Below are 25,739 nucleotides of genomic sequence, written 5' to 3'. Positions count from 1 at the left end.
ACACACTTTATCTTTACATAAAGATTGAATCCTTTTACTTCCATTGTCGCTGTTTCACCCGAATTTCATTCGTGAATATACTAAGCATTATTTATTATTTTCTAAGCAAGTCAAAGACTTGGTTTAAACTGAAGGAGACCAGTTAGGTGCCGACAACCCCTCCTTGTCGGTCGAAAAAGCAACACTGTCCAGTACCATCAACAAGAGACAGAAGTTGATTCATGTGGCTGATTCCAGCATGTACGGTTGGGCCATGGTTACAGAGTATGAGGAGCATCAACTGGCTGCACACCAAGATGATGACAAGATTACCCTTGCAGAAAATCAAGCCACCAGAAAGATTAAGCAGAAGAGGGCAGCAGAGGCAGCAGTCCGGCAGGCTAAGAGGTTAAGAGCTCTTACAAACGTCCTGCTTCTACTTTTCATCACTTTGAGCAGTCCCAATGTTACAGTGCTCAGGTCAACATGCCTCAGGGTTTTGGAGGAGCGTGTTTCGTGTGCGGGAGCTTATCTAATTGGAAGGCCACCTGCCCCAAGTACAAAGACCAAAGTAGATGTTCAAGCTCAAAACAGTAAAGCTAAGTTCAATTCCGATGTTGAGTTGTATTCTGATTCTATTCAATTTGATGTTGGTGATAGTTAAAATGAATATGAAGAAAATCCAGGCATCGATCTTTTCCATAAGGGTTGATGGTTGTCTTAAAAAGCAAAAGGACTTTTAGTATCTAATACACCCACCAGAATTTGTTTCCAATGTAGTGAACAAAGGTTATGTACGGTATTGCTGTTTACCTGCAATCTTCCTGTAGATATTTGTCCATCCCATTGAGAATTTCTTGGTTTTGCTTGGAAAATGGCAAATTGTTGCCTTTTTAGCGATTTAGGCAGTGGCCATTTGACCTATCAGGTGCATCTTATATTTTCATCAAAGTAATTTGCCAGCAAGTTAAGAAGTGAAAGGGTGAAGGAAATTCAATCATAGTTTTTCTTGACAATGGGCTTGGGTTTGTATCTAGCGGCAAAGAGCGCAAGAACACACACACACAGGTTCCCTCAGATATCATCCGGTCTAGATTTGTTCCCAATGTTAAGAAAAGTATTTGGGATCCAGCAGACAATTAGAATGGCTTGGATATGACATCAATCTCAGTTTAGGTACCATCAGAACTCCCTACAGGATAATTACTGCTATAAAACAAGGTATAGTGTAATCTGAAGCAAGTAACAAGGGCTATAGTGGCTATGTGGTAGAGTAACGTTGAGTAATGATAAGGCCCAGGGATCTTATCATTAGAAGAAGAGTTCCACATGGAAAGAACGCAAAGCAGTTGACTCAGTTCTCAAGTCGTTTGTGTGTAAACTGTCCAACTGCTGGACTAAGTGGTTTACAGATAACCAAGCAGTTGTGCGAATAGCAGCACCTGGAAGTACACTGTATGAACCCTGAACTTCAGGAAATAGGCCTGAGCATTTTGGAGTAATAATATTCGCATAGATATGGAGTGGATTTCAAGGTCCCCGAACCAAAAAGCTGATATGCTAAGTAAGCAAATGGATCAGGACAACTGGGGTATATCTGATCAAGTACCGTATTCTCATTTTTTGTGGAGGCCTCATACAGTAGACAGGTTTGCCACTTATTACAATAAACAAGTCGCAAGGTTTAATTCTAGATACCATAATCCAGGTTGTGAAACAGTAGATGCTTTCACTGTAGACTGGAAAAAAGAAAACAATTGGGTTGTACACCCAATCGCCTTGACACCCAGAGTTATCAAGTGCACGGAAAGTACCAAGGCAGTTGGTGCTTTGATTAACCCATGCTGGTTTGGGCACCATACTGGCCGATCTTATTCCCAGATGGTTATAATCTCGGGAAACCAGTACAACTAGCACATGAAATTCCTAGAAACTGGCCGATATTTGCCCACGGAAGACGTGGCAATGTTAAGTTTACAGAGAATATTACTCAAAGTGAAATACTTGCATTAGGGTTAGATTTCTCATATGTCTAAGTTAAAAATAGTAATAATGACAGTTTTGTTGTCTCTGTGCGGATCATGAGAGTTTTGTTGTCTCTGTGCAGATCATGACAGTTTTGTTGTCTCTGTGCGGATCATGACAGTTTTTTAGTCTCTGTGCGGATCATGACAGTTTTGTTGTCTCTGTGCGGATCATGACAGTTTTGTTGTCTCTGTGCGGATCATGACAGTTTTGTTGTCTCTGTGCAGATCATGACAGTTTGTTGTCTCTGTGCAGATCATGACAGTTTTGTTGTCTCTGTGCGGATCATGACAGTTTTGTTGTCTCTGTGCGGATCATGACAGTTTTGTTGTCTCTGTGCAGGTCATATTCAGCAATGACATTTGGGCTTCAAGTATGGAAGAGGAATCACCAGAATTGAGGCATTTAGCAGCTCAGCTTCTGAGTGTAATGCTGGACTTAAGGGAAGAATAGGGAAGCTGTACTCGGGAGCTTTCTTTCAGTGGTCAGATTGGGCTGGGGGAATAGAAAAAGCACATAAATGCAGACCCCTTTGATTATTTAACTCATTTAAGTAAAAAGTGTAATTCCCCAGCACCAATTATTGAAGAGGTTAAACATCCATATCTTGGGCACACAAAATGGCTGGAATTGAAGATCCCACGGTCTTTTCACTCGTAAAGTTTACTCTAGAAGGCATAGAAAAGGCTGGTACCTACTGTAGCTTCAATTATGAAGGAATGATAGATTCTTACTTGTATAATGCAAACAAAGAGGCAGATCTTATGACCTTGAGATCAGTTACAATGTATCTTTCGGCATACACAGTTTTTTTCCGATTTAGTGAACTTGCTCATGTCAAGCTTTCTCACGTTTCTGTGGTGGTCAGACTTTAACTCTAGGGCTCTCTCAGGTTTCCACACCATGCACTTTCTCACAAACCTCAAGTGTTCCTACTTGTTCAACACAGTTCTGACATAATATTGAAATCGTTGTACTTTCTGTGTAAAGTGGCCCCAGCGGTTGTTCATGGTCATAATCATAAATTAACCATATCCTCATCAATATTAGTCTGCAACAATGGGTTCTAGTCCATTAATTTGTACCAGACACGAGGGTATTCTTGTACGCTACACTTATGCGACATACTTCGCTGTGGCGTACGTGACAATTTGCCTTTCTCTGGCAGGAGTTTGCTCTGTCAGAACGTAAGTTCAATTTTGTCCTAAACGTTTTGCAACGTTTATCGCTCATTCACCGTTATGCACAGTTCTGGCCTGTTCGCATTTACAGATTTGTCTCGTAGTACGTGTGGGCCAAGTGTCGGCTTCAAGTCAGTTCAAAAATTTGTCATTTGAACTGAATTCATTAGTTGCATTGTCGTGAACGTTTGGTGGAAAGTTTGGCCATGTGACTTGCACGCATGCATGAAGCACAATGACTGTTTTATGTTTAGACTCAATGACTATTACATATACTGAATTGTTTTATTGTCTGGTCTTTACACAGCTGAACTCTGTAGAGCGAGCAGGTTGCACCAGGCCCTTTTATCCTTTAGCCTATCCTTTAATATTTCCAAATAGGTCACTTGGGAGACATTTTGTGGTAAATTTTTCAACATTAGGGAGACATCGGTCAAGAGGTCATTAGTCCCAATGTGGACCATCAACACATCAGGTGCAGGTGTGTGTTGAAGCTGGGCACTGACATATGGAAGGAGTGAGGATATTCTGGCTCCCCAGGTGACCAGCCATGTGAGGATTCCAAGAGAAGGTATGTGACCCATGTGTTCTGCTGCCCGGTAGACAATACTGTCCCCAAAACCCAAACAAAAAACAAAACCAAAGGAACAGAGGAGCAGACGTCCTACTGGGAGAGGTATCAGTGAGTGTGGGGGTTAGGGTTAGGGTTTTCCACCACCCAGGGTCTTAGTCTGTGACAACAGGATACCATTCATGGCAGCGGCAGCAGCTGTGCCAATGCGGAAGCTGTGAACGCTAAACCCTGGGCCCTGGTTTGACTGGATGGCAGAGGCTTCCTGCGCCCTGCTTGGTCCTCCTGATGCTTCCTTTTCTTTCCTCGGCCTCCCATGTTGACACAGCCGTGGAGGTGTCAAATTTCTCCTCCACATTTAGTGTGGAACGGAACGGAATGGGTAGGGAGTGTACCACTGTCGAGATAATTTCCATAAGAAACTTCTTTGGACGTATGAATTTGTTCAATAACTTCAGGTTGATGATAGGAAGCCAGTTGTCTGTTCCCTTCTTGGGTGTGAGGAAGAATGTTGAAACCAACCCCACTCCCAGCTGGTCGGGTTGAACATGAACAATAGCCCATTTTTGAAGAAGGGAATTTATCTCCGACTCCAGTGCCACGCATTGGTCCTTGTTGTGGGGAACAGGAGTCGGATGTAGTCTTACCTTGGACGGCGGGGTGCTTGTAAACTTGAGAGAATATCCAAAGGCGAGAGTTGAAAGGACCCAGTTGTCCGAGGTGATGTTTTTCCAGAACCCCGTGAACAGTTGAAGGTGGCCGCCGACGGGTTAAGAAATGGCGGTTACTGAAGACAAAACAAAGCAGTCGTCTGTGACGTCCCCTGAACGAACGGGGAGTGCGCGATGAATTCACCTTAGGAATGACGCCGGATGAGGCCCAGCATTGGCTTGATCATTGAAAAGGCCAGCGAAAAGGGCGATGCATCGAAAAAGTCTGGCTTGAAGTGGACCCGACTTGGCTGACATTACGTAGCTGAGTTTGCTGCGAAATCAAAGAGGGTAGCTCGTGGAAGGATATTTTCTTGGCCGCATCGATCCGGCGAACTTGCCGGCAAAGACGACTTCTCCGAACAGCAGCAATTGCTGAAGGCGAGATTTAACTCCCTCGTAGGGAATATGCATCGCATCAAGGGCGTTGGATCTTCTCGTCGAAGTTGCCAGACAGGATATTCGAGCAAACTGTTCAAATGTACTATTCAGTCCTTTGTCAAGGCCACGAAGTGCTAAGGCTGCAAAATCTGGAGAGACCGACAAAAGGAGAAGAAAGGCCGTGCAGCGGAGCTCAAAGCGGGAAGCTTTGTCGAGCTTTGTGAGCGTGGATTCTTCCAGCAGGGACTTGTCTTTATCCCGGTATGTGCCTTTGCAGAGGGTTTTCCCGAATCAGCAGAGACTTTGTCTTTGGCTGCATCGAGAAGGTCTGGAACTGACAGGAATTTCTTGAAATCTAGGAAGGGCACACCATTGCTTTGACTTAACAAGGGATTTGAAGATTTCTACAAATGAGCGGTCAAGCAGGAGTTCAGGAAAAATAGGTCCCATAGACTCCATTCGAACTGCATGGTTTTTGAAGGAGCCGTGGCTAGAGTCGTCTTATGGCGGAGTGGCTGATGGCAGGCCGAGCACTTGAATCATGAGAGACGGCCCTCAGACGGAGTGAGGGTATTGACGGAGCCAACTTCATCCTCGTCAGAAGAAAATGCTGGTTGTGCAGCAGGAGACAGAGACGTACCTCGCTCTGAGGCACGGTGCCCTCGTGGGGGGCGGCCCCACTCTGACAGCTCGGAAACGCCCTGCTGTTGTGAGTCTGGTGTAGAACCCCATCCCGTGTCATGTTGACTTGCAGCTGAAGGAGGTGGAAGGGTCTGGTCTGCCAGGAACAGGTCCAGAGCGATGGAGGCCGGTGGTGGTCTGTCATCTACATGACGAGTGATAGAAGTCAGGGCTTCATTAATGGATAGAAAGGCTGACATCCACTGCTCAGAATTAGGCCCATGATCAGAGTGGTGTCTCTTCTTAGATTTTGAAGAACTTGATAAAGAGGGGGAACGTTTGCATTTCCCGGTAGCAGGTGACCCGACAACGGAGTTAGTAGACGGGGCAGTGGGTGGCGGAACACCTGGGAGCATTCCCGGTCGAAGTCTGCGGGAACTGTAGAGTTCCGGATGGGAGGACCAGGAGAGATAAGGTCCGATGACCTAGTGATGCCCAGTTGAAAGTCCAAGCCTTGAATGGGCTTCGGCACTGTAAAAGCCCAAGAGGCTCCGCAAAGCCCGACAAAAAATTACCGGCTGCGGAGTATCTTGACTCAGTGGTGCACTAGGCGGGGCGGGTCCTGGCATTTGCGGGGAGCCCAACCCGGTGGCTTCGATACCTGGACCGGAAGGAGTATGCCCGTAAACTGCTGGAGAAGTAGTCTTCTTGGATGACGTTGCACGGCGGGTGTTCTTCGGAGTCGCCTGGGGGAGTGCTGACTGGAACCCCGAATGGGGTCCTCTTTGCCATGGCAGTCGGAAGGCGTGGCATATGATGATGATAAGGCAGGCCAGTAAGATTTCCATTTGGGGTACTCCCTCGAGAGTCCCGGCTGGCTCGCCAGGCCAGCAATTGACCAAAGAGACAGGGTCCTTGCCAGATCCTGGCAGTGTCCCTGCTGGGCCCTCCACAGTCAACCACGGAGCTTCCCCATCAGCTCCGTGGGGTTGAACAAACCAGGGGCCTGGCCAGATCCTGGCTGGAACCCCTTGGCCAACGGCGAGGCCTTTTTCTCGTCTTAGTAGCCGGAGAAGACAGGGGAGTATGACAGATCCTAACAGCGAACCCTGAAGTCAACCGACTAAGGCCTAGAATTAACCAGTAAGGTACATGTAGACACGGGCGTAGCTGAGTAGAACCTCATAGTACTGACAGTAAACACCTGCAGGGTGTACATGTACATAAGAAAAACAGAAGAAAAACACAAAACTATACAAAAGAAAATACTCTTAATCAACAAACAGGTAAAAATTCAAGGTACAGTAATACTTTATTCACAAAGGTGATCAAATTGACACAAAACCAAGTAGCGAAAATGGAAGCTCGAAAATCGAAGATGCCTCGAAAGACACGTCTGTTACGTTACAGTGCTGAGAAAAGAAGGACAATCATGGCGGCGAAGCCGCGTTGCATTGTGGGAGGTCAGGGTGCACTACATAAGATGAAATCCTTTCAGCGGACAATAATACATGTAGGTGCCTGGGAAAATTGCATATGTAGTGACTGTTTGGGTAGGTAGAGCGCAGTAGACTGGTAGACATAACAGGTACAAACCAGCCTGCATTTTTCGACTTCTAACTGTATACGCTCGGCAATGAAGGAAAAGTGTGACGTCAGCCAGCGTGACGTACGCAGTGTCTGACTGGTGGGGGTACATGTAGCTGCCACTGCTGGGAATGAGCCAAATGCCACGCGCGTAGCACATTGCAGGTCCGCTGGTATCATAAACACTCTAACCTCCCCCTTGCCGAAAGGGGGCTCTTGGGAACCGTATTAATTTCAAAATCTGTTATTTTTATGCATGATGCAGATGGCAACTGGACACATCAATTTCACATCAAGAAACAGACTGACATAAAATGATAAAAAGTCACTTCTTTTTGAGAAAGTTTGCTGGAAATAAAAAGACAGGCTCTCTGGACTTCAGTTTACACACATGTACATGTACATGTAGATGTTTCAGTTGTAAGACAAATGTCACTACCAGAGATCATCTGCATGTTTTCTTTAAAGATTTGAGCAGCAGTGGCCTTAACAATGCAACAGACCAGAACGAAAAGCATTGTCCGAGCAGTGTCTGTTCCCTGCCTAGATATACAACAACAAGGAGCTTTCTATACCAATCACCTGATAAAAATAATTCAGTATTTAAAAATTTCCAGTAAACAATTCTCAGAAATTAGTAATGATATGCACCTTTGACCAAAAAACACTGCTGCATATGATGTCACCCGGGAGGAAATTGCCGTTATGTACTTTACAATTAACATTTTCTCAGAGAAAGTGCTTTTAGTACAAGTCATAGCATGGAAATTCCCCAGCAGTAAGTACAAAGTTTCTGGGAATCCCAGGATCAGCAATGACAGTACCCGGTATCTTAGTACACTATTGAAGACAACCCATGTAAGGCAGAAAAAAATAATAATCCCATTGAGTGCCACTTTGAGAAAACAGCATCATAAAACAGTGAGAGATGTAAATACACATTGTTAAAGCTTTGAACATGAGTTGCAGGGATTGGTGAAGTGAATCCTTTTGGGAGATGACATACATTGTAGGGTCTCACCACGATCAGACATGCTCACTGGATGCTTGAGAGTGCGTGGAAAATGTTAAATCTGTCACCCAGTGACAACCCTTCCTCTACTTTGTGATCCTTTTGGCGAGATATCTCAAAATCAGGAGGTATTAATAATATCAATATTCCCACTTTCTAGGCCCATTTAGGACTAAATTTGGCTCAAAATGGATGATGAAATGGAATCAGAAACCTCATGGGACCAACCGTCACGGTCTAAACCAATATCCCATAATGACCCTCTCAATAATAATGATCAACGTAGATCACCACAAGACAGATTCATTAGTCAGGCTGAGAATGAATCACAACCTAAACTAAAAGCCGTAAATGACCAAAGCACATCACACAGTGATGTCTACACAGACTCAGACCTCCACAAATATCCCAACCTACCTGTGCATGTACATGTATGTCACTTTACCCAGAGCCAAAATACCAAGAGGCAACCTATCAGTACACTAGTCATCATCAATTTCCTAGATGTCAAACTTGCTAAAGGGTAGTTCCACGGAAACATCAACCTCTGGGCCAAATTATATATCATTTTGAAGCTAACGGTGTATACTTTCATGAAACATACTTCATTTCTAACAACATTCAAGAATTTGGCTTTTATATGATACTGAAAAAATGGTTTTAAATACCGAGAAATTGGGGAAAATATTTCCCCTCTGAAAGATTTTCTGTTTTTTAGCCTGATAATTTTTTGTTCCAGTTTTGTTACAGTTTCAAGAGTGCCCCAATAAGTAAACAATGAGAGAAATGAATTTTCATTTTCCTTTTGAAATTCTATGTAATGTCTTATTTTATAACACTTACTTTTTTATGTACGTCCGACACCAAAATGACATAGTTTTTAATCCCCTCAGTGCACCCTTTAGCAGCTTAACTCCCCCCAATTATTTTTTCAAATACTCAAAAATTGTGGAATCAATTGTGTACGTCCGACACGCTGTACATGTACGTCCGACACTGTCAGAACCATGCATTGCTGGCAATGCAATGCTTTTACACTGTACAGAAACCACTACCACCTCATTTGCATACATGAAAATGAGGCCCCAACATTTTGTAAAAGTACCAAATACATGTACATGTAGGCTTCACTTTTGTTTTTTACTAATTTGCATAAATTTGACTATTTGGACATACACATCCTAATAAGGTTATAATTAGGTCCCAGAGCCATTCCACATGTGTCATGTATAGACAAACATGTGCTTTGCATGTATTCAGAAGTAAGTCATGTCAGTGTGAGCTTTGATGAAGACAAGTAAAGTTCTAGGTGTTGTATACATGTACATGTAATCCACATCAAGAAAGAAGAATTGTCAAAGACTAAACAAAGGTGTGTTTTTTATACCTTTGTTCAAGGTACATGTAAAATCAATTGGCTTCACTTTGTGTTGCTTGAGGAATTAAAGGGGGTGTTCCACTTGTGTATGCTTTCCATGGCATATACATGTACAGTATTTATCATGAAACATACAATGTAAGACTGTAGTTTTAAAAGCATTATGCCATTAGTCTTAAATTTCAGTGAAAAGGATAATCTCTTAGCCTAATTGCTAGCCCATTCCTTTGATTTGGCAATCATCTAAAAGGGTATATACATTTACTCATTTAGCTTCTTTTTGGATTGTACATGTGTACTATAACCTGTGAAGTGTGAACTGGAAATCTTTAAAATTGCAGCTTAGTACACACACAGCATTTGTCATACAAAAATGTTTAATTTCATGTTTTAAGACCAAAAGACCTTACAGGGACATGTATTTAATTGTCTTTTAATTTGATTTATTTATCCAAAGGATTGTTAACTGTACAAAACTTTTTTTTTAGTTTGAATGTTTGACAGTACATGACTTGTTTAAATGAGCAACATTTGCATAAATATTTCTAGACAGTATTTTCCTTCATACTGTTTCACTGAATGCCCCATCATCCAATTCCTTTCTAGTTGCTTTTGATGATTTTTGTATGGCTTGGCATTTTCTTTTGGTTTGGAAAGTTTACTAAAGCCTTTATGAAGGTAGAAAAATGAGACAAGCTTGGGTTTGAACTGATTACCTTCTATTCTGAAAAGTCAATTTGGACGTGTACGTCCGACACCAAAAAATGTACGTCCGACACCAATATAATAAATGCTTTATCTGAAAGTCCCAACAAGATAAAAATGTGTCTTGCCTTGAAGTTTATTAACAAGGGTCTGCTAAAACTGAACACAGGAAAACTACTTCTTCAGGTCCTAGCAATTCAAAGAGTTTGTGATACAAAAATGGAAACTCAAAAAATTTACTTTCTCTGAGTGTGTCCAACCAAACCCTGGTCCAGACGCTCAGGCACAAGATTGTAAACCTGTCCGTTATTATATTCCCAGTCAACTCTACCAGATCAAGGAACAGTGCGATAAATTTAGAGTCATCCCAGACGTATGGTACATGTACCGTATCAAGGACCTCGGCAACAATTCAAAACTCAGTACTTATAGAAGTAAACGAGCTGGTCTCAGGAAACAGAAACATCAACTTTCGAATGATAAGTCTACGATCCTCTGTGACAAGCAACCAATTCCTGTTATTGTATGACCAAGATTTTAAAAAACAGTCAATTTTCGTGGTCGTGAGTATTTAACTCAGCTGAGATCTGATCGTAAAGTTGACTCAAGACAATATCATTTGCCGAGATTCCTATTGTCAAATATAAGATCACTGACCACTAATTTTGATGAACTCAAAATTTAAGTGGACACTAACAATGTTGATGTCATAGGAAACTGAAAATTGGCTGTCTCCTGATACCCCAAATCAATTGTATACCTTACAAAACTTTTCTAAGTTATCGAGGCCAAGGTGTGATGGTCGCTCAGGTGGTGGGGTGACATTGTACGCTTAACATCTTTTCAAGCCAAATTGTTGTCATTACAGATTCCTACTGGAGCGGAGATCTAATGGTCAACAATGAAATCACCCCGACTGCCTCGCCAAATTTCATGTTTGATAGTCTGTATTGTGTACTATCCTCCTCGGAAAAATAATGCACAAGAATATATTGATCATATTGCTTTTACTATTGAGTCTCTTTAGTTGCAATATCCGGATGCTGGTACTTCTACACCAGGAGATTTCAATGATTTAAATATTCAGTCAATTCTGGATCCTAATGGTTTTGCACAAGTTGTTAATTGCCCTTCCAGTGGTGGTAACATATTGGATAAGATCATAACTAATTATGCCAATTTGTATACCGATATTGACGTCCATGCTCCACTTGGTACAAGCGACCACAACTGCATACTTTGGGTCCCCAATCAGGATACCCATTGTACTCAACGTAATGTTACAAACAAAACTTTTGGAAACTGGATAGCCCATCATACATGGCACGAGTGTTTTCAATTGGATGATCCTTCTGAGCAGTGTAGCATGTTACTTAATTCAGTCAAGGAAAAACTACTTACTTGCCTACAAAAACGATTCGCCTGCATAGAATTGATAAACCTTGGATTTCCTCCCAAATTAAAGCTTGTATACGCCAGAGACAACGAGGTTTCAGAAATGGGAATCTGGTTTTATGGCGTCATCTTCGAAATAAAACAGTACGTAGCATTTCTAAGGCTAAGGTGACCTACTTTTGTACCCGGGTTCGTAATTAAAAAAAACGACCAATCCCAGAGCATGGTATAATCAGATTAAAATATTGACGGGTCGTGAACAAGGTCCTAACCCGATTGCGATCCCTGGCATGGAATTTGGGGACACCCAACATCATTTTCGTTTGGTTGCCGATAGGATTAATGAATATTTTTGTTCGGTGGCTTCAGATTTACCTTACCTTGACCAGCGTACCTTACCAACGTTCCTTCCAATGAATCAGGATGACTTGCCAGAGATCCAACCTCACCAGGTATTTCGATCACTTAAACTTGGTAATTAAGGCCGGTGTCTCTGATGACTTACCAGTGCGTATTATACACGAGTTCCCATATGAGTTGTGCTATCTGTTAACTCATATTTTGAATACCTCATTTACAAGTGCTCAAGTGCCAAATCAGTGGTTATGTTCTGAGATTGTGCCAATCCCTAAGTCACATCCTGCAACCTTGGAGAACTTAAGACCTACTGCACTGACTAGCCACTTTGCGAAAATTGCGAAATCATTTATTGCGAAGTGGCTTTTGGAAGACATAGAATTGAGTATAGACACAGACCAATATGGGAACCGCTGTGGGTTGTCAACATCACATTACCTTACTGGCTTACTTCATGAAATTTATACAAACATGACAAATGCAGCAAATCCTAAGGCAACGTCAACAGTGGTCTTAAGAGATTTCTCAAAGGCGTTTGATCATAATATAGACCATAATATCATAGCTCGAAAATTATTTCAATTCAATGTAAGGCCTACTATTATCAGTTGGATTTTGATTTTTTTGGATTGTCGTCGTCAGTGTGTTAAATATTTTGGGACTACCAGTAGGTCTGAATGGAGTACAGCTCATGCTGGGGTACCTCTGGGTACCAAACTAGGGCCTATCCTATTTTCAATAATGATTAATGATGCATGTACCGATTCATCAATATCTGTCTTCAAGTAAGTAGATAACTTATCCCTGGTAGATTGTTGGAGTCCCACATGACCATCTGTTATTCAAGATGTAGTATAGGATTTTTGGGATTGATCTAATACCAATAATATGAGGTTAAAAACAAACAAATGCTAGAAAATGACAGTTTCCTTTTCGAAACAACCACGTTTATCAGTACCAATTTTAATTGGAGTTGATCAATTGAAGGAAGTTACCGGTACTACTGCTAGGATCCTTGGAATTATAGTCCAATGTGACTTAAAGTGGGATGCACATGTTAATGAAATGATTAAGAAATGTAATGATAAATTATACATGCTAAGATGTCTTAAGCGTTTTGATTTACCGGTGGCAGGCCTCATTACTATCTACATGTACACTGTATAAGGGTTACATTCGGCCAGTATTAGAATATGGTACCGTTGTTTTTAACGGAAACCTGTCAAAAGTCCATGTAAATAGGATTGAATTCATCCAAAGAGGGTTTGTCGAATTATATTGGGGTACAATTATTTTTCATACGATCCAGCTTTACAAGCGTGTGATTTAGTCACTACAAAATAGAAGGGATAAATTGTGTACAGATTTTACACAGTCTTTGGAGAAAAGCGCAATTGGGACTAAATGGCTTTGTACAAAACAACCAATATCTTATGATCTGAGGAATACTGAGAAATATGTACAATACAGTTGTAAAACTAAATAATTTCAAAATAGTGCAATACCTTCTATGATAAAAATTTTAAATGAGTTAATTTTTCTTAATATCAGTATTTGTGTTTTACGATTTAAGGTTCAATTTTTTGTAATTATTTTGTAACATTTTAGTGGTTTTTAAATTGTAAAAACATGTTCAATTTAGCCCAACGGCTGCCATTCATGTTTTAATAAACCATAATGAATGAATGAATGAAGAAGGACCTAGGGGGTATTACCGCTAGATGTCATACTCCAGCCCGGGCAAGAAATCTATAAGCCATGTGGCAACATGACCAATAGGCCTCAAAGTTCTACCAAATTTGCTAAATCAAAAACCCAAAGCCAGGCAGTTGTCACTGGAATCCCAATGGAATACCAGAAGCCTGCAAGCAAGTGAGAGTTTTGAAGGTTAAACGCCTGATTTGCAGAACATACGGCCAACTGGAAAAAGTCTCTGTCTGCCTAACCTTCAGTACACCCACTCTACCCAGAACATTCCAAATGGGATATGAAAACTTCTGAGTTAGCCCACCATTTCACCTGTAAAATGAAGCTTCAAATGCCAACAGCTTGGTCATATTCCAACAAGATGTGTCTGATGTGGAAGATTCCATTTATATGAGCAATGCTGACAAAAAGATCAGGTTAAAGGCTGCAATTGTGGGGAACAACACTCAAAGTGCATTGGCTCACTGTGGGTGCAAAACTATCTAACAGGAAAGAGGACTACAAAACATCATAGTATCATACAATGTATATGCTTAATATAATCCCAAACCACAACACCTGCCAAACAACAAAAGGATGCCACTACCCAAACTGAAGATAGGACAGCCACGCAAATGGACCCCCGACACTGCCTCTGCAGTGAGCTAAACATCTTGGAACTACTCACTAGAGTAATGCAAATCTGAGATACTATCAATGATACATGACCAGAGAACAGCTGCAAAACTCTGTAATTGATCACCTCCAAACTAGATCTGAGGAATCTAGACAACATAAAAAACATAGAATAGCATCGCAGTCACCAACTGGTGCAAGGAAAACAGAACATGCTGAAATCACACAAAATGAAGACGGGAGCACAAGCAACTACATACATGTACATGTAGTCTACCTAGCAAAATGCAAGTCATTCCCCTAAGGCAATCCAAACACATCATCATCGATATTTACATGTACCTCATTATCACAGGTTGAATTATTTTACAATGGAATGCACAATCTGTCATAGCCCACTACAAAGAATTTAACAAGGCTATAGATCTATTCTTGGCCCACTAAACCGGATATTATTTACATGTACATCCAAGATAGGTGGTTGAAAGATGATAAAACTGTTAGAGCACCTGGTTGTGATGTCTACTGACATGATAGCAACAATACTAACAAGAAAAGTGGTGGTGGGTGTGCTTTCATGACAAAGTATGGTACTGCCGTCAAGTACAAAACAGGTTCCAACACTTCTGTGGAATTCCAAATCAGATCATTGAATGTACATGTACCAGCAAGCCTTACATTGTTGGCTGTGATTTCAACAGTCATAACCTGCTGTGTGGCAACTCTAAACTTGACCACAATGGATAAATTATTGATGACATCAATAACAATCTGGTTTGTCTCAATACTGGAGAAGGCACCAGGGTTAATAGGAGAAGGCACCAGGGTTAATAGGAGAAGGCACCAGGGTTAACACATCACACAGTTCCCTCACTCCAGCTTCCCCTTGCATAGCCTCCAACAAGAAACTGGATTGTGCTAAATGACACATGTGGAAATGACCACTGCCCAACCACTTAATGCTTGTTGACATCCGTCAGTCTCAGAAGACAATGGAGCTGCACCTGAGGCTATGTTCAGACACTGTGTTAGTGAAAATGGTAAAAGTTAAAATGGTCACTCACCACAGATGGCGGTCGTAAAATTAAAACTCACCGAGCCTTTGGAACCATTTTAATTTGGCAGGTTTAACCTAAAACGGTTTATCTCCTTTTCTTGGGGGCATGAAGAACTTCCACTCATTTAAATAAATCCCACTTAAGTTTGTTTACATACACACATGGCCGGCGTGCGCTTGAAGCAGGTTTGGACTGGTTGCCGATATACTTACTGTACCGGTACAAACATGCTGAATGTCACCCGGGTACCAGCGTTTGTGTTATGTGTGCAACATGGTGCTCTATTGGGAGACACTTGTTCATATATCATTGCGATGCAACAAATGACAGTTGCCCTAGAAAAATGCTCATCAGCAGTCCACAACCTTACAGACACATTACCAGTCTTAGGCATCCTTAGAAGGCAAATACAACAAAGATGTATCGCTTTTTCCCCTGAGTACTGCGGCAGTTCTGGCAATATACCACAGAGAGGCAGACGAGAGTGACCGCTTTTTCCCACGTTGTAATGGCAGTTTTGTAGGATGACAGCATTGCATGGGTCGTTCAGCATGCGGTTACATTGTATACCTCATTGTTTATAACAAAGGCGCACCAAAGAAAAGCTGTTACGTAACTCTAGGTCAATGCGCTGGCTAAAACCGGATGGGTTTTAGCTAAAAGCATTTTGGTTTAATGCTAAACCCTCCCTCTGAGGTGGATTAAATCCCCATTTTAACTCTGAAATAAAACTGATTTGGTGTAACTTGGAAAGCGTCCAGACATCGTTTCAATGCAAAAGTTACACCAAATCAGGTGTACTGTAACTACTGTTTTAAATAAATTTAAAATGTTGTCTGAATGTACCGGTAGCCTGAGTTGGTCAATAAGTGGTTGACTTGAATAACCTGCTGTGGCTGAACTGGCCAATCCTCAAAAGGCAGGCTCTGTTGCAAGTGCTGCAGGTGAAGCCTGTGCCTGGGTGCATAGGGGCTAACAGCTTGCTGGTGTCTGCGTCTCCTCTTCTCCTTCCACCTGGCCTCTCTCTCTGTCGCTCGCCAGCCAGGGTTACTGCTCTGACAGCCTGCTTCCAGCTGGTCTCTCTCTGTTGCTCGCCAGCCAGGGTTACTGTTCTGACAGCCTGCTTCCAGCTGGTCTCTCTCTGTTGCTCGCCAGCCAGGGTTACTGATCTGACAGCCTGCTTCCAGCTGGTCTCTCTCTGTTGCTCGCCAGCCAGGGTTACTGCTCTGACAGCCTGCTTCCAGCTGGTCTCTCTCTGTTGCTCGCCAGCCAGGGTTACTGATCTGACAGCCTGCTTCCAGCTGGTCTCTCTCTGTTGCTCGCCAGCCAGGGTTACTGCTCTGACAGCCTGCTTCCAGCTGGTCTCTCTCTGTTGCTCGCCAGCCAGCGTTACTGCTCTGACAGCCTGCTTCCAGCTGGTCTCTCTCTGTTGCTCGCCAGCCAGGGTTACTGATCTGACAGCCTGCTTCCAGCTGGTCTCTCTCTGTTGCTCGCCAGCCAGCGTTACTGCTCTGACAGCCTGCTTCCAGCTGGTCTCTCTCTGTTGCTCGCCAGCCAGGGTTACTGATCTGACAGCATGCTTCCTGCGGCCTCAATTGGCAGCAAGAGCTTCCCAGTATTTGGGGTTGATGTTGAGCTATCTGGCATGTGGCTGGCATGGCCAAGCCAATGAAAGCAAGGCCAAGACAGCAGCACAAACATGCTTGGTATGCCTGTGACCTTCAGGGGCCTTGCTGTTAGGTGCACAGTCGTGCCCAGGTGATATCAAGTATCCTTCTCAAGCTGCAGATTCAGGAAGCACTGAGTTTGCTTTCTGGACAGGAGTATTACATGCAGGTCCACACCTCATTGCTGTAAAGAAGAGTGGTATGGATGCAGGCCCAGAACACCTGCATCTTGGTATTGGTGGTAAGCATGGAGTGGTCCAAAACCCTCTTGGTTGGCGGGACATAGCTGTTTATGCTACATGTATGCCTGCACAGGAGCTCAGCTCAGCGTCTAGAGAGAAGTTGCTCAAGATGGATGAACTACATGTAAGGTACTAGTACATACATGTATATGTACAGATGAAATTGTCTATGACCCGTAATGTGTTGGCACCAATTTAGGTGTTGGGAATGGAGCTGACATCTTGCCCCATGATGTTGGTATTTTATAGACTGATCAGAAGACCGAACTCCTTACAAGTATGCTCAACAAAAGTCATTGTAGTCCCTCTTGTATCTGTGTGCTACTAGTGTTGCATCATCTGCAGAGAGCTGTTTTCAGGGAAGTACTGCCTTCAGTTTGGTCTTTGCTCTCAGGTGGGCAAGGTTGAACTACAGCACTGTATCTATCAACTTGCAACAAAATGAATACAGGGAGCCATACTCGTTCACCAGCGATCGATCGTACATGTAATCAACCTCATTCTCATGGCCATCGTTAGCCACCATATTGCACCCACTCTCGCATGAGGAAGTCCATGGGGACGAGGTTGACATATAATCGTTTCGGGGCTTGTACTGCGTGCTCACTATACATGTATCATCCAGAATGAAACGAAAACTAACAGAATTTCTTCTTCAAGGCAAGGGCTGGCTGACACGTAATATTTGTTATTATCAGTATTCAGAATACAGCTTGTTTAGGTTCATCTACCGGTATCTTAACGATGGAAAAATTGTCGAACTCTTCTGATGCCATGTTCAGACTCGTGCACAAGCGTGAGCACGTGGCCTGCCTGTCTGGTATATATACATGTACATGTACATGGGTGTGTGTACAGTGAGCATACACGCACTATGCGATACATGTATTTTTTCATCCATATTGAAGTCAAATCTTGTACTCAGTTTGCGTGTTCTTAGCCAAATTGTCGAAGGAAATATGCATGTAGGAATACTGGGATTTATTTGGTATCGTTATTTTTGTTTGCTTATCACATAATAATCTGAATGTACAGTATAGCAAACAAAAAGGCACAAAAATGTATGTCAAGTACAGACCCGCATTATGACCTGCATACCATTTTTTTAAAACAAAAGAAAGTGGTGATGAGAAATCTGTTCAAAGGAGTTTGTCATTATTCGCTTCTTTGTTGCAGGGCTATTTAATCACACTATATAAAACAACAATTGCACACAGTTTTACACTTTTATTTTTGTTCTAAAAGCTGTTAGTTTTTGTTTGAAAAGGCAAAACTCAGAAAAACTGTCAGAAATTTGTCAGAGACCACCAGAGAGCATCTAAGATAGGCAGAGCTCCCAGGGCCCTTACGCAGGCCCTGGATTCCGGCCGTAAGGGACTTTGCACTGCGCGCTCGTGTTGCATGCTTCAAGTTCACACACAGAATTTTGGACTCGAACAAGATTGCACTCCCAGTTTTTCATTTTGCACTCCCACTTCTCAAATCCTAGCTAAAACACTGCTGAAAAACAAGTTTCTTAGAAAATCCAAGCTACATGTACACATACTGGTAAAAGTAAGGCCAACACCCTTTCCACTGAAAGAATCCCAGAAAATCAGGCAACATTATCAGCCCACTACTCTTCAATGTTGATTACTCTCACAACCTCCTTGATGTCAGAGTTTCTCAATATGCAAATACCGGTAAGATACATGTACAGTGTACATGTATACCGGTAGCAATTTAGAAGTCCAACAGAAACATCCCTTTCCTTGAGAGGAAAATCCAAAAAGTCTGAACAATATTCGCTCCTTGTGCGAAATATGGGGTTTCAAGCTATCTCATCCAAACACAATTGTACTCATTTTTACAAAGAAGACCAATAACTCTCTCTAAGTTTATTCAAAACCACTGAGTCCAAATCCTGCAATCAACAAAATTCCTTGGTGTTACTTTTGACAACAAATTAATAGATAACATCGCTGTAAAATGGAAAACTTAAATGCTGTATCAACAGAATCAAATTGGGCAATGACTGAAATATGTACGCTATTTCAGTTAATAGACCAGTTCACTAATAAACTCTTATTTATGTACGCATGCATATAAAAGGCAAGTAGAAGCAACAAGCTTGAGCAGCCCATTGAAAATGTAGAAGGGCAGAAATTCCAACATCATTCTTTTCACAGCCTCTGCACTTACATGTACATGTATTTTCACTTTTGTCTACAGAAAACCCTCTAAAATCAATATGCCTATTACTTTCTGATGTGAGTGAGATTTTTGGAGAACACAATAAAACTTGAAAATATTGTTCATTCAAAAAGCATGAGGTCCGTTCTGTCTGCATGAGCTGTGAAACCATGGAGGTACATGTAGAATCACATGGTGAAACCAAGATGTGCGATATGTTTGGGTGCCATCCAGCATTCTCAGTTGATCACCTACTGGTACATGTACATGTACATATCTGTGGCAAATAAATATCTACACCCTGTCTGAAGGTACTGTACCGTGCAATTTAACCTCCGATTCTGCACAGTACAAGTGATGCATAGCACCCTGAAGTAGAAAACTATTTTATGTAATTGGACGGGGTCAGAAAGGAGCCCTTCTTCTTTTGACATCGATCATGCACTTGGGGAGAAAGCAAAGCTTGTTTTTTTGTTTAGAATAAAACCCTTTTAGACCAAAGAGTAAAGGTATAATGATTTTAGGAGGTTTTCCAAAGACAAAAGTGAAAAAAGGTACACAAGCTGAGAGACATGACATTGAAATCTGGGCCCTGCACATTATCAATGGGCCACACAAGCTTCTTACTTCCACTTGCCATTTTACATGTACACTGTACATGTACATGTACATGCGCATAGTGTGCACACAAATTAGAATTTACTAGTGAACTGGTGTATCAAACATATTCTTGAGTACAGATAGGAAGCTTTCATTCAGATTCTACTATCACATGTACATGAATGACACAAAAACTGGACAGCATTCTTATCAAGCTCTTAAACTCTAAACTGGAGCTCTCCAGTGCGCTTCCCGATTTCATCTCCAACTTCAATGTGATAACCCACCAGTAACCCTTTACCATCGATTCTTAATGATTTGTATTTAACCACTGAAACCATACAGTACAGATCAAAACAACTGCCATAAATACTACTTAATAAGGAGACAAACCACACAGAAAACTCCAATACCCTTTTGTTACATGTTCTTTCTCCTTGCTTAGCACCTTCCTCATGGCATAAAATCTTCCAAATATTACATATCGGCATCAATGTCAGAGGTAATATCGGTAGCAAAATAATGAACACTCTTTGTCAGAACAGCTTACAATATACTTCAAATTTACATTGACGGCTCCTTTAATCCTGCCCTCAACACTGTCAGATGCAGTCTTCACATTCTCCAACTTCACCTTAAATGAGCTGGGGGAGGAGGCAGAATTTGTCCCCTCCCAGTTTTTTCCTATCAGTGCATTTTTGTAAGAGCTGAGCCCTTGAAGAGTTTTCAGAGTAACTCTCTGTGGTCACTTTGACATGAATATTGTGAAAATGATACATGTACAGTATGTATGCTTTTCTTGCGCAGCGTAGATTTTTCTGCGACAGATCAGCCACCAACGTATACTTTTTCCACTGTGGTACTCAATGTACGCAGGCTGGTACTGGTACCCATAGCTGGTATGGTATGCATGTAGCCTTGAACTTCATATGACCAGAACAACAAAAGCATATAATGAGTTCAAACTCTGCATTTGTCATGAAAAAACTGTCTTTATATGCCAGGTAGGTTTTCCAAAATCGAGCACGGCACTGCTGAGTTCTTGGGGAGGGAATCCCCTTCTCCCTCCTTCCCCCCACTGAGTCTGTGACATGAGCAAAAGTAACCCTGCTCTTTTAGGGCAAAGTATTCTCAGATTTTCAGATGAAACAGTGGTACCCGCACTTCTACATGTATAAACTTTTTATGTTCAAAGCTGAGTTATTTACCATTCTCCATTCCTCCAGGCCCTACATGTACAATGGATAAAAAATGTCAAACTTCTTCAGTGGCTGTGTTTTTAGTGATTGTCTCAGTACCATACAAGCTACATGTATTTGTAATCCCATACCTCAAAATAAAATTGTTTGTGACATCCAGCTACATGTACATGTATCTTCATTAACATTCAACATCAGGGTACATGTAACACTGTGGCCATTGCAGTATTCCAGGTGATGAAAAAGCTGGCAAAATAGCTAAGTTAGGCACCAAAAAAGCAAATGTCAGCCACCATATCCCCTTCTCTGACACCAAAATCAAACAAAGTCTTCAATCTGACCTCATACACATGTAGATGAATGGAAAAAAAATCCACTTTCAGTTTCGACCCATACCGTACTTGATTATTCTTTCACCCTCACCAACCAGGCTTATAGGCTGGGGGGGTTTAGGGGGTTCAAACGAACCTCCCAGCTTGCTTCTGAGTTCCGCTCGTCGATTTCTTTTCAATAAATATACATTTTTAATATACCGTAATTTTCGGAATATACGCTGCACATTGAAAATGTCCCTGTGGCTTATACAGCAACATTTCAAGAATGAAGTCAATCACTAAACACCAAGCCATGCCTGCGCAGCCTAGCCTGGGCCACTGCCGCATGGCCAGCCATGCCTGCGCAGCCTAGCCTGGGCCACTTCCGCATGGCCAGCCATGCCTGCGCAGCCTAGCCTGGGCCACTGCCACATTGTCCTGTTCATGTACCCATACCGTGGAATTGCCAATGTTGCAATTCATACACATATGGAAAAAACATCGGAATGTATGTAAACAAGAGGGCAGCCTAAATGAACTCTGCCTGGTTAGACCCTCAACTGGGCTGGGGTGTACTGAACACAATCAGATGCAATGTCATGCAGACTGTGAGGCACTGAAACAAGAGGGCAGCCTAAATGAACTCTGCCTGGTTAGACCCTTAACTGGGCTAGGGGTGTGCTGAACACAATCAGATGCAATGTGATGCAGACTGTGAGGTACTGAAACAACAGGGCAGCCTAAATGAACTCTGCCTGGTTACACAAGTGGCGTCCTACTGTACATGTACATGGACCATGGAGCTACATGTATAGCAGAGATATACATGTGGCACATTGTCCTGTTCATGTACCCATACCGTGGAATTGCCAATGTTGCAATTCATACACGTATGGAAAAAACATCGGAATGTATGTAAATGAGATATGAAATATGTTCACATTTCGGAAGTTAAGGGTAGAGAAAGGAAATGACTAAATACAAAATAAATTGCAAAATTTCTAAATAAGTGCACAGTTTAACTAAGTCATGGACTATTTGAGAAATTGATTTCTTGACAAATTTAAATTTTTGGATCTTCAGTGGTAGTGTTGAAATCTGTTGTTATAAAAATAATCCACATCTTTCAGAATGATTTAGGCCAAATTCTCAGACAGAAAAACATCTTTATGATGGCAACATGAACATGGAAAGTGTTTTACTTCTCTATGGTTTGATGAATCTGGCCAGGAAAACCTACTGTACATGTACATGTAAATGCGTTTTGGGGGGATTTCTTCCCAAGGACTTACCATTATGTAGGCCTACACTGTAATGGTTCGAATCAGCAGATGGGATCCGCAAGAAAGTTCATCCATGATTACGGTAGGTTGGCACACATAAGCATATGTAGCAGGCCCAGTCACATACACTTAATTAACAACGTCAAGATGTTGCTTCAATCGTGGTCAGTTCATCCACCGCAGCTGGTACATGGTGTACTGCCAGCTTAGCTTCGAATTCTTATCAAATGGTGAAGAGCAGGAGCCACTGTTGAATACTAACGATGGTGTTGGCATGGTATAGCAGGCCGCTCCGTCCACTCCCGCAAGACACCGACGAGGCCAAGGCCAGTTTAGTCCAAAGATGTGCGACACCATGTACCTTTTCTTGCCTCCATGCTTTAGTTTCGTCTGCACCAGGCACGGGTGCAACATGTGGCCCGCGAGGGCGCCCTCTACATTTGAATGCAAGACGAAACGAAGTTTAACTAACCTGCACAAAACAAAGAAAGCTCCACCGACTCTCCTGGCCTCCCAACCATCACGACCATTCATTCAAATCTTGATTTGGGAAGACAAGTGAAGGTTGTCAAAGATTGTATTGTATAATTATGCAGACACGTGCGGACAACAAAATGGCTGAAGCCTGCTGAGTCAGGTTTATTAGGTTTTTATGATCGTATGATGTAGGATTGGATGAAAATTCAAAACTGTGTTACATTTGGAACGGAATGACCTTTTGACAAATTTAGGTTTATCGTATTTCAAGGCAAAAATAAAGGTTCATTCCAGCCAGGATCTTATGTCGGGCCCTATAACCATGCGTATAAATTCGTATAAATGCGGATAGGCTATTGAATCATCCCCCCCCCACGTGCACACACACCCACTTCACACTTTTTTGTGATGAGCAAACAAATAAAGAGGATCGAGAAGAATTTTCAGGATTTCCCAATGACTAAAATGCTTGCAATATCAATAAAAAGGAAAGCAATTTTATTCATTTTTATTTATTTCAAAGAAAATCACCAACAGCGACAAGCGGCCAATTACAGGGAAATTTTAAAAAGCTATAAATATACAATTCTACTGTAAGATTCTGCATGAATTTACAGATGTGCATCTTTATCATGAACATCGCCCCCTACACAGTGTGTTCCCCACTTTTTTCTATGGCCGGGCAAGTCGTTCCCCCCCCCACCTTTTCCCATCCCACATCCCTCCACTTCCCAAAACAGAGTAACGCCACTGCCTATAACCATGGAGCAAGGACACGGAAGGAGTTCGAACTACCCAACTACCCGGGCTACAAGATCTGGCCACCTGCCGTTTTCTGGCATGCGCAGTATTATGTCCATAACCAGAGCGCAGCGAGCGCTTACTGTTACACAACCATAAAACCCTGTGTACCCTATAGACCTTTTCACCCACGTGACTAAAAGAAAACAATACCACCATGTGTGGACCGCCTATGCCACGGTGATCACATGTATTCCTAAGGGCAGCTTCACGTACAAACACTGCATGCTTGACTAGTTTATCTTGAATGGGCAGATTACCATCACAACACTGTCCTCTCATTACTATCACAACACATCATAGGTCCAGCACGATCGGACATCACAGGAAAAAGGTTCATTATCGCCACCGGTAATCAGCATACTTCAAATTCTGTGCACTGAAATAGATACAGGAAATTGAATATTCATTATTATATTCACCATTATCGGTGCAGCCGGCCTAAGTCTGAGAGTGCATTGAGGTCATTTGGCGCTTGGATAACAAATCACGATTGGTCAGAAGTTACAACGAAGTCTGACGTCAACTCCCAGTGTGAGCGCCTTACACAAACCCTCAACTTGGCCATCGATAAATACTTTCCTACACGCAAGATACAACTGCACTCTTGCGACAAACGCCCTGGATGTCTGCAAGAATCAAAACTCTCATACGCGATAAACATAATGTCTTTCATCGTGGTGATCCTCTAAACTGGAAAAGACTAAGAAATAAGATCAAATCTTTCATCGCTAAAGCGAAAATAGAATATTACTCCATGCGAGTACAACGTTTAAAGCGAAGCAATCCTGCAGCATGGTATCGGGAAATCCGTGTCCTTACTGGAGGCCAGCAGAGCCACGTACCAATACATGTAACTGGTATTTCATCCGATGACCATTTTAACATCACTAACAACATCAACACTTTTTTTTATCTCGCAGTCCTCTGATCTGAGCCCCCTCCATTTGAGTGCACTGCCCGCATATCTCCTGACGCCGACTCCAGGTCCTGTAGTGTACCCATGGGAAGTGCACAATGCAATGGCGAAGGTCCGACAAAAGACCTCTGACGGTCCGGACGGGATATCCGCACACATACTCCGTGAGTTTTCAGTTGAACTTGCCGTTCCACTGAGCCACATCATCAACTTGTCGTTCCAAAGAGGAATTGTCCCGGACGAGTGGAAACGTGCTATTGTCCCGATCCCCAAAACCAACCCCCCGTCTGTTGACAAACTTGGACCTATTTCCTTAACGGACCACTTCGCGAATATAGTGGAGTCGTTTATCGCAAGATGGGCCCTGCAAGATCTTATCCCTCAGTCTAAGCTCATAGAAAATCAGTTTGGCATCAGGAAATCACTCTCTACTAGTCACTGCCCAATTAACACGCTCCATCCTATCTATGTTGATGCGGAAAAACCCAAAACTGTATCTTCTATAATCCTTACGGATTACACAAAGCTTTTGACAGAATTGACCATACAATTGCTGTTTCAAAATTAATTGATCTCGGAGTGAGGAGTAACATTATCCCCACGATTTGTAACTTTTTGTGCTCTCGTCAACAGCGTGTCCGTTATCATTCAACCTGTTCGAACTGGTTAACTCTAAAAGCTGGGGTTCCACAGGGAACGAGATTGGGACCAATAATTTGTTTAGCAATGATTAATGATGCGTGTCCATCTCACCAAATGCACACTCTTAAGTATGTTGATGAT

At 42.3% G+C, this 25,739-nt stretch overlaps 1 protein-coding gene across 1 annotated transcript in view; it reads right to left on the bottom strand.

The window, feature by feature from the left end:
• Nucleotides 1-23,169, bottom strand: part of LOC147798065 (uncharacterized) — a 48,201-nt gene extending 25,032 nt beyond the window's left edge. The window contains exon 1 of the mRNA XM_087141514.1: nucleotides 22,769-23,169. The gene's annotated coding sequence lies outside the window, so the exon portion shown is untranslated. The remainder of the gene's footprint in view (nucleotides 1-22,768) is intronic.
• Between the last annotated feature and the right edge of the window lie 2,570 nt (nucleotides 23,170-25,739).

Source organism: Acanthaster planci, linkage group LG09 (assembly GCF_054643075.1).
Source record: "Acanthaster planci isolate LZ-2023a linkage group LG09, COTS_SCS, whole genome shotgun sequence".
NCBI lineage: Eukaryota > Metazoa > Echinodermata > Asteroidea > Valvatida > Acanthasteridae > Acanthaster > Acanthaster planci.
This window is presented reverse-complemented; position numbering and strand designations above follow the sequence as displayed.